Raw genomic sequence first — 12020 nt, 5'->3', positions numbered from 1 at the left:
TTGCCATCCTGCAATGCTGCCACACCAAGAGGACTTTGCAGCATTTCTTTCTTTTAGCATATGCTAAAATGTGGAACTGCTTAACATGAGAAACTTGCACAAGTCATTAAATTTCAGGATTGTCACACCAGCAAATCCTTTGCATTTCTCTCTTAAACCAAGAGAAGTGAGACAAAAGGGCAGGGTCAGCTGCAAGGGCTCTAGCTGAAGCAACTCCAGTCATAAGGGTGTTGCACTGTTGGAACACACGAAATGTTCCAGGGGAGGCATGAAGGAGAGAAAGTCTCTCCATGGGCAACAGCACCAGGGGCTCTTCCAACCTTACAGTGCTGTTGTCCTGTTGTAGTCTCAACCACAAAAGAGCTACTGTAAAATTGGAAAGGTTCAGGAAAGGGCAAACAAAAGCATCAGGGGGATGGAACTACCCCCCCCCCCATGTGAGGAAAGGTTGCAACATTTGGGACTTTTTGCTTAAAGGGAAAAGATGAATAAGAGGAGACATGGTAGAAGTTTGTAAAATTATGCACCTTCTAGAGAAAGGGGATAGAGAAGTGTTTCTGACATAACACTAGAACTTGTGGGCATCCCAGGAAGCTAAGCAGTGGAAGATTCAGGACAGGTAAAAGAAAGGACTTTTCCATGCAGCACATCGTTAAACTCTGGAACTCCCTCCTGCAGGAGGCAGTGATGGACACCAACTTGGGTGGCTTTAAAAGAGGATTAGACAAATTCATTGAGAGGACTACAAAGGGCTATTTGCCATATGCCAATCTTCTGCCTCCACAGTTTGAGAATGTTTCTGGATAGCAGTGAATTTGTCTACCCCATATTTTAAAAGTAATCCATGGGAGGGGGGACATGGATGCAAGAGCTCTCTCCCCTAATGCAGTTCCCAACAAACTGGTATTCAGAAGCATTATTGCCTTTGACTTGAGCCAGAGCATAAGAATCATGCCTAGCAGTCTTTCATAGTCTTATGATCCTTCATGAATTTGTCCAATACTCTTTTAAAGCCATCTAGGTTGATGGCCATCACTGCCTCCTGTGGGAGTGAGTTCCATAGTTTAACAAGGCACTGTGTGAAGGACTTTTCTTCCATCTGTCATGAATCTTCCAGCATTCAGCTTCATTAGGTGGCAAAGGCTGCGGGGTATTTAATCTGGCTCTACTTCCATCAATAGGCTGGCTGCACAATGCAAAACCCTGAACAAAATCAGGGTTCTAAATTGCCCACATGATTACAGGAGGCTCCCTGCTGCACAAGGCTGCCCACCAATTCCTGGAGGAGGGCAATTTGGAATAAGGGTGGGGTGGGGTGCTTGCCTCCACAATCTTCAACATTTGTCCATTTAGTTAAAAATAAGGAGCTGAGTCAGAATACTTCCGCACAGAAGTCCTGCAATTCTACAGATCCAGTTCCTGAAAATAATGTGCTGTGTACATGTCAGAAATTATGCATGTACTATATTCCCTCACCACAGTGATGTGTCCAGACAGAAATTATACAGGTGCAGCTCTCCCCCCCCCCAACTGTTGCTGTGTACATACCCAACAATTTATGCCTGATGCATCCACAAAATACACAATGTTCCTTCACCATGGCAACATGTGAATGTCAAGACGAACATTTTACAGACACAGCTTCGGCAAATGCAGCTAAGAATTTCTACCTGATGTGCACCCTTAAAATTTCTGCAAGCACAAAAGACTGTTGAGTCACCAGAACAACATGTAGTGAATGTCCAGGTAGAAATAGTACAGATACACCTCTCCCACCAGTTGCTACAAATGCAGATGAGGAATTCCTGCTCCAACACACGGTATACTCTTCACATAACAAACTAAGCCCAATTGTCAACTGAAAGAAGACACGGTGTAAATGAAATCTGGCCAAATTAATACACTGCCTCAGATCCTATATACCAAATTTCATACTGACACAGTCAATTGTTTTAATTTTATAAATAATAGAATTTAGAATTCAGAAAAGAACCAAGGGAAACAGGGATTCAAATCCCCACTCAGCCATGTAGCTTGCTGGCTTACCTTGGGCCAGTCATAATCTCATAACATAACCTACCTCACAGGGTTTTCAGGAGGATAAAATGTAGAGGGGGAGAACCACACAGATAGCCTTTGACTCACATATGAGGAAAGATTGCAGTGTTTGGGACTTTTTAATTTAAAGAGAATGCAAGTAAGAGGAGACATGATAAAAATTTATAAAATTATGCACCGCCTGGAGAAAGTGGCTAGAGAAATGTTTCTCTCTGCCATAACACTAAACAGGATTAGACAAATTCATAGGGGATAAGAATGTCAAAGGCTACTAGTCACAATGGCTGTGCTCTGCCTTCACAGCTGGAGACAGCAATGCTTCTGCATACCAGTTGCTGGAGACCACAGGAGGGGAGAGGGCTCTTGTGCTCAGGTCTTTCTTGTGGGCTTCCTATTGGGGCATCTGATTGGCCACTGTGAGAACAGAACGCTGGACTAGATGGGCCACTGGCCACATACTTTCCCTCTAGTTTATTTGTGAAAAATCAAACACACTCTGCTTTTTAAGAAGAAACAGTCCATTGCCCAGTTTCTGACTGTCTTGACACCAGAAAAAAAAAGGATTATGCAGGCACAATCTGCCCGTGCAGTGAAGTTCAGTGACCCTCCAGAAATTTATCATTTGCTTTAGCATAACTGCATGTTGTAATGCTATTTTGTTTCTTGCACCACTGTGCATGCTGGTTTTGTAATAACTGCCTTTGTGGAAGAGACCAGAACATAGACAGTCTCGCCAGAGTGGTGCATGCTCTAGTTATCTCCCGCTTGGACTACTGCAATGCGCTCTACATGGCGCTACTTTTGAAGGTGACCCGGAAACTGCAATTAATCCAGAATGCGGCAGCTAGACTGGTGACTGGGAGTGGCCACCAAGATCACATAACACCAGTCCTGAGAGATCTGCATTGGCTCCCAGAACGTTTCCAAGCATAATTCAAAGTGTTGGTGCTGACCTTTAAAGCCCTAAACGGCCTCGGTCCTGTATACCTGAAGGAGCGTCTTCACCCCCATCTGCCTGGTTCCCTGTAACTTGGCTTCTCGCAGTGAGGGAACTGCCAGAAGGCCCTCGGAGCTGGACCTCGGTGTCTGGGCAGAACGATGGGAGTGGAGACACTCCTTCAGAGTAGCCCCACATAAAGCGCATTGCAGTAGTCCAAGTGAGAGATAACCAGAGGATGCACCACTCTGGCGAGGCAAGCCACGGGCAAATAGGGTCTCAGCCTGTGTACCAGATGGAGCTGGTAGACAGCTGCCCTGGACACAGAATTGACCTGTGCCTCCATGGACAGCTGGGAGTCCAGAATGACTCCCAGGCTGCGCACCTGGTACCTTCAGGAGCACAATTACCCCATTCAGGACCAGGGAGTCCTCCATACCTGCCGGCCTCCTGTCCCCCCAAAACAGTACTTCTGTCTTATCAGGATTCAACCTCAATCTGTTAGCCACCATCCAATCGTATCCAGGCACTCACACAGGACTTTCACCACCTTCACTGGTTCTGATTTGAAAGATAGGTAAAGCTGGGTATCATCCACATATTGATGAACACCCAGCCCAATCCCCCTGATGATCTCTCCCAGCGGCTGCATGTAGATGTTGAATAGCATGGGGGAGAGGACAGAACCCTGAGGCACCCCACAAGTGAGAGCCCAGGGGTCTGAACACTCATCCCCCAACACCTCTTTCTGGACATGACCCAGGAGGAAGGAGCGGAACCACTGAATAACAGTGCCCCCAGCTCCCAGTCCATTTAGACGGTCCGGAAGGATATTATGGTCAATGGTATCAAACGCCGCTAAGAGATCCAGTGGAACTAGGAAACACCTCTCACCTTTGTCCCTAGCTTGCCAGAGATCATCGACCTGTGTGACCAAGGCAGTTTCAGCCCCATGATGAGGCCTGAATCCCGACTGGAAGGGATCCAAATGGTTCGCTTCTTCCAGGCGTGCCTGGAGTTGTACATCAACCACTCGCTCAATCACCTTGCCCAAGAATGGAAGATTTGAGACTGGGTGATAGTTTGCCATATTGGCTGCATCTAACGATGTTTTTTTAAGAAGCGGTTTGATAACCGCCTCTTTCAGCGGGTCTGGGAAGTCTCCCTCACAGAGAGAAGCATTCACCAGTCCGCGAAGCCCATTACCCAGCTCTTCCCGGCTAGCTTTTATAAGCCAGGATGGGCAAGGATCAAAGAGACTGGTGGTTGGTTTCACTCGTCCAAGCAGCCTGTCTACATCTTCGGGGGTAACAGATTGAAACTGAACCCGTGCAACTTGACTAGACAGGACTCTAGCACTCTCCCCCCATGGCCCAGCTTCCACGGTGGAGTCTACCACTTCCTGAATCTAAGCGACTTTATCTGCAAAAAAAACTTTGCAAAATCATTGCAGGAGACCATGTGGCCTGTACTGGGCCCTGATGGAGCAGGTGGTTCCACTAAATTGCGAACCACCTGAAAGAGTCTCCTGCTGCTGTTTTCCACAGATGCAATAGAGGCGGTGGAGGTCTTCTTTGCTGTCACTATCGCCACTTGGTAGGCTCAACATTGAGCTCTAACCCATGTCCGGTCAGATTCAGAATGAGTTATCCGCCACCGGCGCTCTAGCCATCTCAGCGATTGTTTCATTTCCCTCAGATCCGTGGAAATCCATGGGGCTGTCCGGGCTCCATGCAATCGGAGAGGGTGCTTCGGAGCCAAACAGTCAATAGTCCTGGTTAACTCCGCATTCCAGCGGGCCACCAGGGAATCAGCTGAAAGGCCATCAACATGGGATAAAACATCTCCTACCACTCTCTGGAAACCATTTGGATCCATTAAGTGGCAGGGGTGGACCACTCAAAGGAAACTAGGCAAAGGAAACTAGGCAATTTGCAAATTGGCACAGTGAACTGCAGTAATGAACAAGCCAAATGTCAATTTCATCGGGTACGCTGGTCTGAAATATTATTACTGTAATATGAAAAGTACATGTTTTCATGATGTTTCCAATGCATATTTATTTGCTCTAGTGAGGGTAAACTGGTCCAAGCCTGTAAAATTATGCTCTGTGCATTGTTTAGTTTTTTAATAAGTCAAGACATGCTGTAACTTTGGTGCAGTTGGCAGGTAAATGCCAGCATTGGAAACTAGCTGACTGCACACTTATAATTTGCCCATGTAGTGAGAGAATAAAAAACAGTTGAATGGTGTGATATATACCTACACAGGGAGACTGAGCCCTTTCATGATGCATAGCCAAGTTGCATGCGTGCCTTAGAGAATGGCAAAGAATGCAGAAAATGCATGTTTGGGTGTGTTTTTATAGCTGAGGATACTGTCCTTCTACTTATAACATGGCCATGCAACATGATGCAATGAAATTACAGCGACGTATTTTCTAAGTTTGTAAGTTTTCAGTTCACGTCTTTGAGCTTTTTTTTAAAAAAAAAATTGCAAACCCCATGGTTTGCTATACACCCAGGTTCCCCCAGACATTTTTCCTGATTTTTCAAAATTCCACCTGGACACCAGTTCCAATGGATGAATCCTGGATATTTCTGGGGAATTCTGGGTTTATGGCAGCCCTAGAACTGTAAACAATACAACCCCAACATTGGTCATGTTACCCAGCTTTTTTTCAGCCGGAAATCACTGGAACTCAGTTCTGGTACCTCTCAGGTGGGTGCCATTGCCATTCTAAGAGAACAAGGGAGGTGTTCATGGTGCACCTCTTTTTCTAAAAAAATAACACTGCCCAGCACCCATTTTCAGTGGGGGTATCTGTCACAGCCTCCTCTTCTGCTTTTTTTTTACTGGGATACCTTTGCACAGGATTGCAAAGTTATAGGGTTGTGTAGGGTGCCTCATGTTGTCTTTGCAAATGAAGGAAGAAAACATGAGCAAATTAAGCCCTAGCAAGGCAAACACAAGCTGCTATAAACAGAAGAAATGTGGAATGTTTGAAGGGCATTTCCGCAGAAACAGGAGAAGACAACACATTTCTGCAGGAGAGATACAATTCCACAGCAACTCTCAGATATGATATAGACTAAATTGTACTTTATACAATTTCTTTAAAAAGCATATTGACAGCACTTCTTGAGGCTTATTTTTAAAAAACATGATAACAGTTAAAGATGTTTATTTCCGAAGTGGCTGTCCTGTACTGAGTGTTTCATAACATGACTTCTATCCTTCATTTTGCTCTAGTCAAATTCAGAACTCAGCTGCGGGAACTAAAAACAAAAGGAGACCCAGTCACATATCTCTGGAACAGCACGGAATTTGGCCCTCAATTTTTATGCAGATAGATACATGTTTTTCTCCTTCTCTTGTAACACCACAACTCATGCACACCCTGGGATTCTAAATGTTGTAAGATTCAGGACAGACAGAAGGAAGTCATTCATGCACTGCCTTGTAGAACTATGGAACTCATTCCCACTGGAGGCAGTAATGATCACCAACCAGGATGGCTTGAAAAGAGGATTATACAAATTACTTAAGCTCTTCTTACTGGATGGAAACTGAGGGCTGTTGTTTTTACACCCTGCTTGTGAGTTTCCTTGGGGGATCTGGTTGGCTGCTGTTAGATACTGAGTGTTGAACTAGATTGGACACAACATCTGACCCATTTGTTACATGCTGGAGAATGGCACGTGGCTAACAATTCCCTTGCTTTTTGTTGTTTGCAGCTGTTAAATGTTCGGAAAAAGTCAGAAGCCCAAGGCAGTATAAGTTCCTCAGCTACGTTTATTCAACATTTGTCAGTGACAACAGCTCACTCATAGGAACACAAGACCCAAGCTGACTGGACAACGCAATAATAATGCCAAGCATGAACTGACCGTTGACAGTTGAAAGTGCATGCGCTTACTTGCTATTAGAATGTTCGTCTACCAACGCTTATACGATTGGTTAGAACGCGCCTTGTAACATAAAATGTGTTAAACCCAATACATAACACTCCTCCTCCCAACTTCCTAGCAAAAGGAACAAACATAGTCATCAAGGTGTGCCGGCTTTTTCCGCTCCTGCTGTGACTGTCGTGGTTCCTGTGCCCGAGTGGGTGACCCAGGAGGTTCCTCCGGTACCTGCGGTCTGAGTGGGGTGGTCAGCGAGGCTGGCTCCAAAGGGGTCACTGCTGATGGAGCCACTGAGGATTCCAGCCTGAAGTCGCCCTGCTGGGGTAACTCAGTCACCGGCAACCCATCTGGTTCCCACCCTGGACTGGGCACAGAAACTCCCAAAGTACCCATTTCTCTGTCCTCTGGTTCCGCTTGATGTTCCGTGTTTGGAGGTGCTCTGGCTCTGATCTGGTAGAGGTGTCTCTTCCAAACCAGTACCCCTCCAACCCTACCTTGTAGGAAACCGGACCTGTACAGTGGGCAATGATACCAGGGACCCAACCCTTTCCGGACCCATAGTTTCGGAGGTACACAGTGTCCCCGGGGAGAATCCTCTTGGAGCCCCCCCGCACCACAGTGGATGGCCATTGCTCAAGAGCCCGGTCGGGGTGCATACAATTAAGGAGGATAGTGAGCCTCCTCCCCATAAGCAACTCCTCCAGGCTCCAGCCAGTCACTGCGCTTCGGGTGATGTGTTGGGCCAATAAGAACTCTGCTAACCAGATAGTCCAGTCTCCATGCACCATGCGCCTAAGCGCATCTTTGGTAGTACGGACCATGTGTTCAGCTTGGCTGTTAGTGGTCAGGTGAAAAGGAGCAGAACGAATGTGGATTCCATTCTTGGTTACATTATCACTCACCAGTATGTCTGGCAAGCCGTGTGTCACAAATAGCTTCCTGAACGCGTTTACAGTAACTCTAGCGAACATGGTTGAAGTCGGCACCACCTGAAATGGCCCCGCAAAATCCATGTGCACCCGAGACCATGGGGACTGTGTGGACTCCCAGGACCGTACTGGTGCCTTGGGTGGATCCGGCTGGGAGACCTGGCAGGGCTCGCAATGTTTCACCCAGGCCTCTATCTCCGCATCTATGCCTGGCTGTGACCACACATAGCTACGGGCCATTGCCTTCATCCGGACAATCCCCGGGTGGGACACTTCTAAGACTTTTTTCCTTAACAGGGGGCGGGGGACTATGACACAGCTACCCCATAACACACATCCTTGGCGAGTAGACAGCTCATCCTTGCGGGCTGTGCAGCATGAAATTTCTGGACCCGGCTTCCCAGGCCACCCCCTCCACACCCAGTCTGAGACGTGGGACAACAGCCTATCCTTCACGGTTGCGGTGGCAATGTCCTTCACATGCAAGGGCTGGTCTGGTAAGTCTTCCTGCCGCAGGATCTGCATGTCTGATGTTCTTTATTTTCTCTGAAGCTTGCACAGGTTCCTCAAGGTGCGTCAGATGATCGCTGGTTCGGCGATGCTCTCGTAGCTTGGGAGCGGTGGTGTCGGTTGGATCAGTCCACAGCTCAGTGGACATCCTCATTGTGGGAATCTACGGAAGACAACCAGTCTCGCTGGATGTGGTGAGTTCTCCTTATGTGGGTTGTGGACCGCCTCGTGGGCATTATCCTTCTCAAAGGCTGTGGCCATATTCATTGCTTCCATCATCATGATATCGTCTTTTGCCAGCAGCTTGCGGCAGAGACGGCTGTCTGATGAATCTTTCAAGAAGTCCCTTGATGTCAGTGAATTAGCAATGCATTGCAATCGCCCAGAGCGCTGTGAAGTATTCACCCACTGACTCTTGTGCTTGTTGCTCTCTGTGCACAAAGTCGTAGCGGCAGTGGTTCTTAGTTGGCTGAGGCGCAAGGTGCCTTGACATAGCCTGTGTCAGCTCATGGAAAGTGCATGCCTCTATGTCCCTGGGTGCCATCAGACCTTCCAGTAGAGTGATGGCGGAACTTTCCAGCAACATCAGTAGCACATCTGCCTTGTCTGCCTCCCTAGTGAAGCCTTGTAGTCGGACATAGCTCCTTATTCGGTGGAGCCACTGCGGCCATTCTGCAGGATGGCTCATATCAAAATCTGGTGGCAGCCAACTATGACTGGTGGCCATCCTCGGACCTGGGGCAGTCACTTGTGCAATTGTGGGTGGTTGCGAAGACGCGGCAGGCGCGGTCTCGTTTCCGGGACTATTTACTGAGTCCAGTGTGGCAGTGAGGTTGCGCTTACTGCGAGGCGGCAGGTGGCAGTGCTGTGGTGCGGTCTTGGGCATCTGGCAGCCAGCGGGAGCTCATCAATCCCACCTTTGTTGCCAATGTTAAATGTTCGGAAAAAGTCAGAAGCCCAAGGCAGTATAAGTTCCTCAACTAAGTTTATCTAGAATGTTTGTCTACCAACACTTATACAATTGGTTAGAATGCACCTTGTAACATAAAATGTGTTAAACCCAATACATAACAGCAGCCCTGCCCCAAGGCAATACAGTCGTACCTTAGAAGTCGAACAGAATCCATTTCAGAAGTCCGTTCGAATTCAAAAATGTTCGGAAACCAAAGTGCAGCTTCGGATTGGCTGCAGGAAGGTCCTGCAACCAATCAGAAGCTGCAGAAGCCCTGTCGGATATTTGGGTTCCAAAGAACGTTCACAAACCAGAACACTCAATTCTGGCTTTGCGGTGTTCAGGAGCCAAGACGTCTGAGTACGAAGGCGTTCGGGATCCAAGGTACTTGAAAAAGGAAGTTTACTGAGCTGCTGGTAGGCTGCATATACAGCAGAACAGCTCAGGAGTTATGAGTGCAGCCTTGGAAGAGTCTCCCCCTTTACACGGTTTCCCCTGCCACTTGAGCATGCGATAACACAGAAGGCTGGTTAGGTCATTCAAAATTTGGCAGCATAAATTTTCCTGTAGGTTGTATGGGGTGACTTGTTCCCCTGCAGAAAATTAATTTATTTACTCCTTTGGAGTATTTGGTACCAACCCAAAAGGGTTATCAGAGTGGCTTTCATATGATTAAAACAAGACAGTCCCCACCTGCAAGATTACAATCTAGAGAAACATGATACACAAGGAAAAAGGGAAAGCGAGGGGGAGGAGGGGAAATCAAAATTAAGGCACCGATTTTTAAACCGTTCTTCCTGTATTTAATTTATTTTTATTCATTTAATTTGTATACTGCCCTATACAGGGGCGCCGACTTATAAAAAATATTGGGGGGGGGGGCCATACCGGGGTCCTGCCCCGGGAAGTTTTCTAAATTTTAGATGAAAATTAATGAGTTTTAAAGTTTTTTAAAAGTATTTTAGAGTCATATGATCAACATTAGAACCCTGAAAACTCGACTCTCTATAACTCCACACTCCGGGAAACTCGACAAGCCTGAAACACTTTTTGGCTTTGAAAAAAGAAACAAAACATAAATACGCACGGTATTTTCGTAAAAAGCTAATTTAATTTACAGTAACAATTATGCTTATAGACTATTACAGAGCAGTGAATATATAGCTCTGAAAAGACTGAAATGATATTTAAATAAATCCTAAACTATCATTAAAAGAATAAAACATAAAATATTGCTGTCGCACAGTAATAGCACTTTGATTAATAAGTGAAATAGCTAATTTAAGCTTACTTTGAATAAGGCTGAGGGTTCATTAAATAAAAATAATATCTCAAAGTTAATGCTTTAATACAGTTAATAAAGTTAATACAGTATGCCTAATACTGTATGTAAATACTGTAATACTGTATGTAAATAAAGGGCTTTAATTGGGTCTTACACCCTAAAAATATTTAATTATTTGAAAATAACTAATACAGTACTATAGTAATATAGAAATACAGTACTAAACTAGTACTAATATTTCAAAACTGAAAAATTAACATTCTGTATGTATTTAATTCTCTATTTTATAAAGATTTTTAATATCTGACAGTGAGTTTGGAGTAGCCCAATGCAAAAATCCTGAGGATCCATGTGGATCCATGCTTTGTTACCACGTTTTTGCACCACTGTGACCCTAGGCAACAGTGGGTGCATGATTTTTTTGGTGCAAGATGTAGCCATGGACATGCTATGTGATCTGATGGTGAATTTGGGGTGACCCAATGCAAAGATCCTGAGGATCCATGTGGATCCGTGCTTTGTAACCACTTTTTTGCACCATTGTGGCCCCAGGCCACAGTGGGTGCATGATTTTTTTGGTGCAGGCTGTAGCCATGGACATGCTATGTTATCTGATGGTGAATTTGGGGTGACCCAGTGCAAAGATCCTGTGGATCCATGCTTTGTAACCACGTTTTTGCACCATTGCAGCCCCAGGCAACAGTGGGTGCGTGATTTTTGGGGGGCAGGCTGTAGCCATGGACATGTAATGTGATCTGATGGTGAATTTGGGGTGACCCAATGCAAAAATCCTGAGGATCCATGTGGATCCGTGCTTTGTCACCACGTTTTAAATGGGGAGGGAAGGAAAAACACAGAAGGGACAAGAAGCACAAGAGGGGTGTGCGGAGAAGCAGCTGGCTAAGAATGCAGGGGAGGAGTTTAACGGGGTGGGGGGGAGGAAAGGAAGGCAAAAGTCCCCGTCCCCCCCAAGCCAGCCCTCTCTCTATCTCTCCCACCTACAGATAGGTAGCCGTGTTGGTCTGCCATAGTCAAAACAAAAAAAAATTTCCTTCCAGTAGCACCTGCATGTTTTTCGGCTGCCTGCGAGTCCCTAGAGCACGGAGAGGAGGAGGTGGTGGGATGGAGCCTGCACGCAGTGTGACTAGGAAAGAATTAGAAGGAAGGACTCGATCCTTTCCTTAACCCTCTGCTTGCCAGGAGGGCAGGGGATTCCCTGCTCTTTGTTGAGTTTGAGCAAACGCAGCAAAAGAAGCGGGTGGGCAGTAAGACCCTGAGGCAGAATGCAGGAAAGCAGCAGCTTCCGCCTTCCCTCCGCCCGACCGACCGCCGGATCTGATTTTTGCCTGATTTTTGCCCCTGCGCTCCGGCGAGTCAGCTCCAGGGACCACACATTCGCTCAATAACACGCACAGACATTTCCCCTTACTTTTTAGGAGAA

The sequence above is a fragment of the Podarcis gaigeae genome, assembly GCF_964106915.1.
Source record: "Podarcis gaigeae genome assembly, chromosome: Z".
NCBI lineage: Eukaryota > Metazoa > Chordata > Lepidosauria > Squamata > Lacertidae > Podarcis > Podarcis gaigeae.
This window is presented reverse-complemented; position numbering follows the sequence as displayed.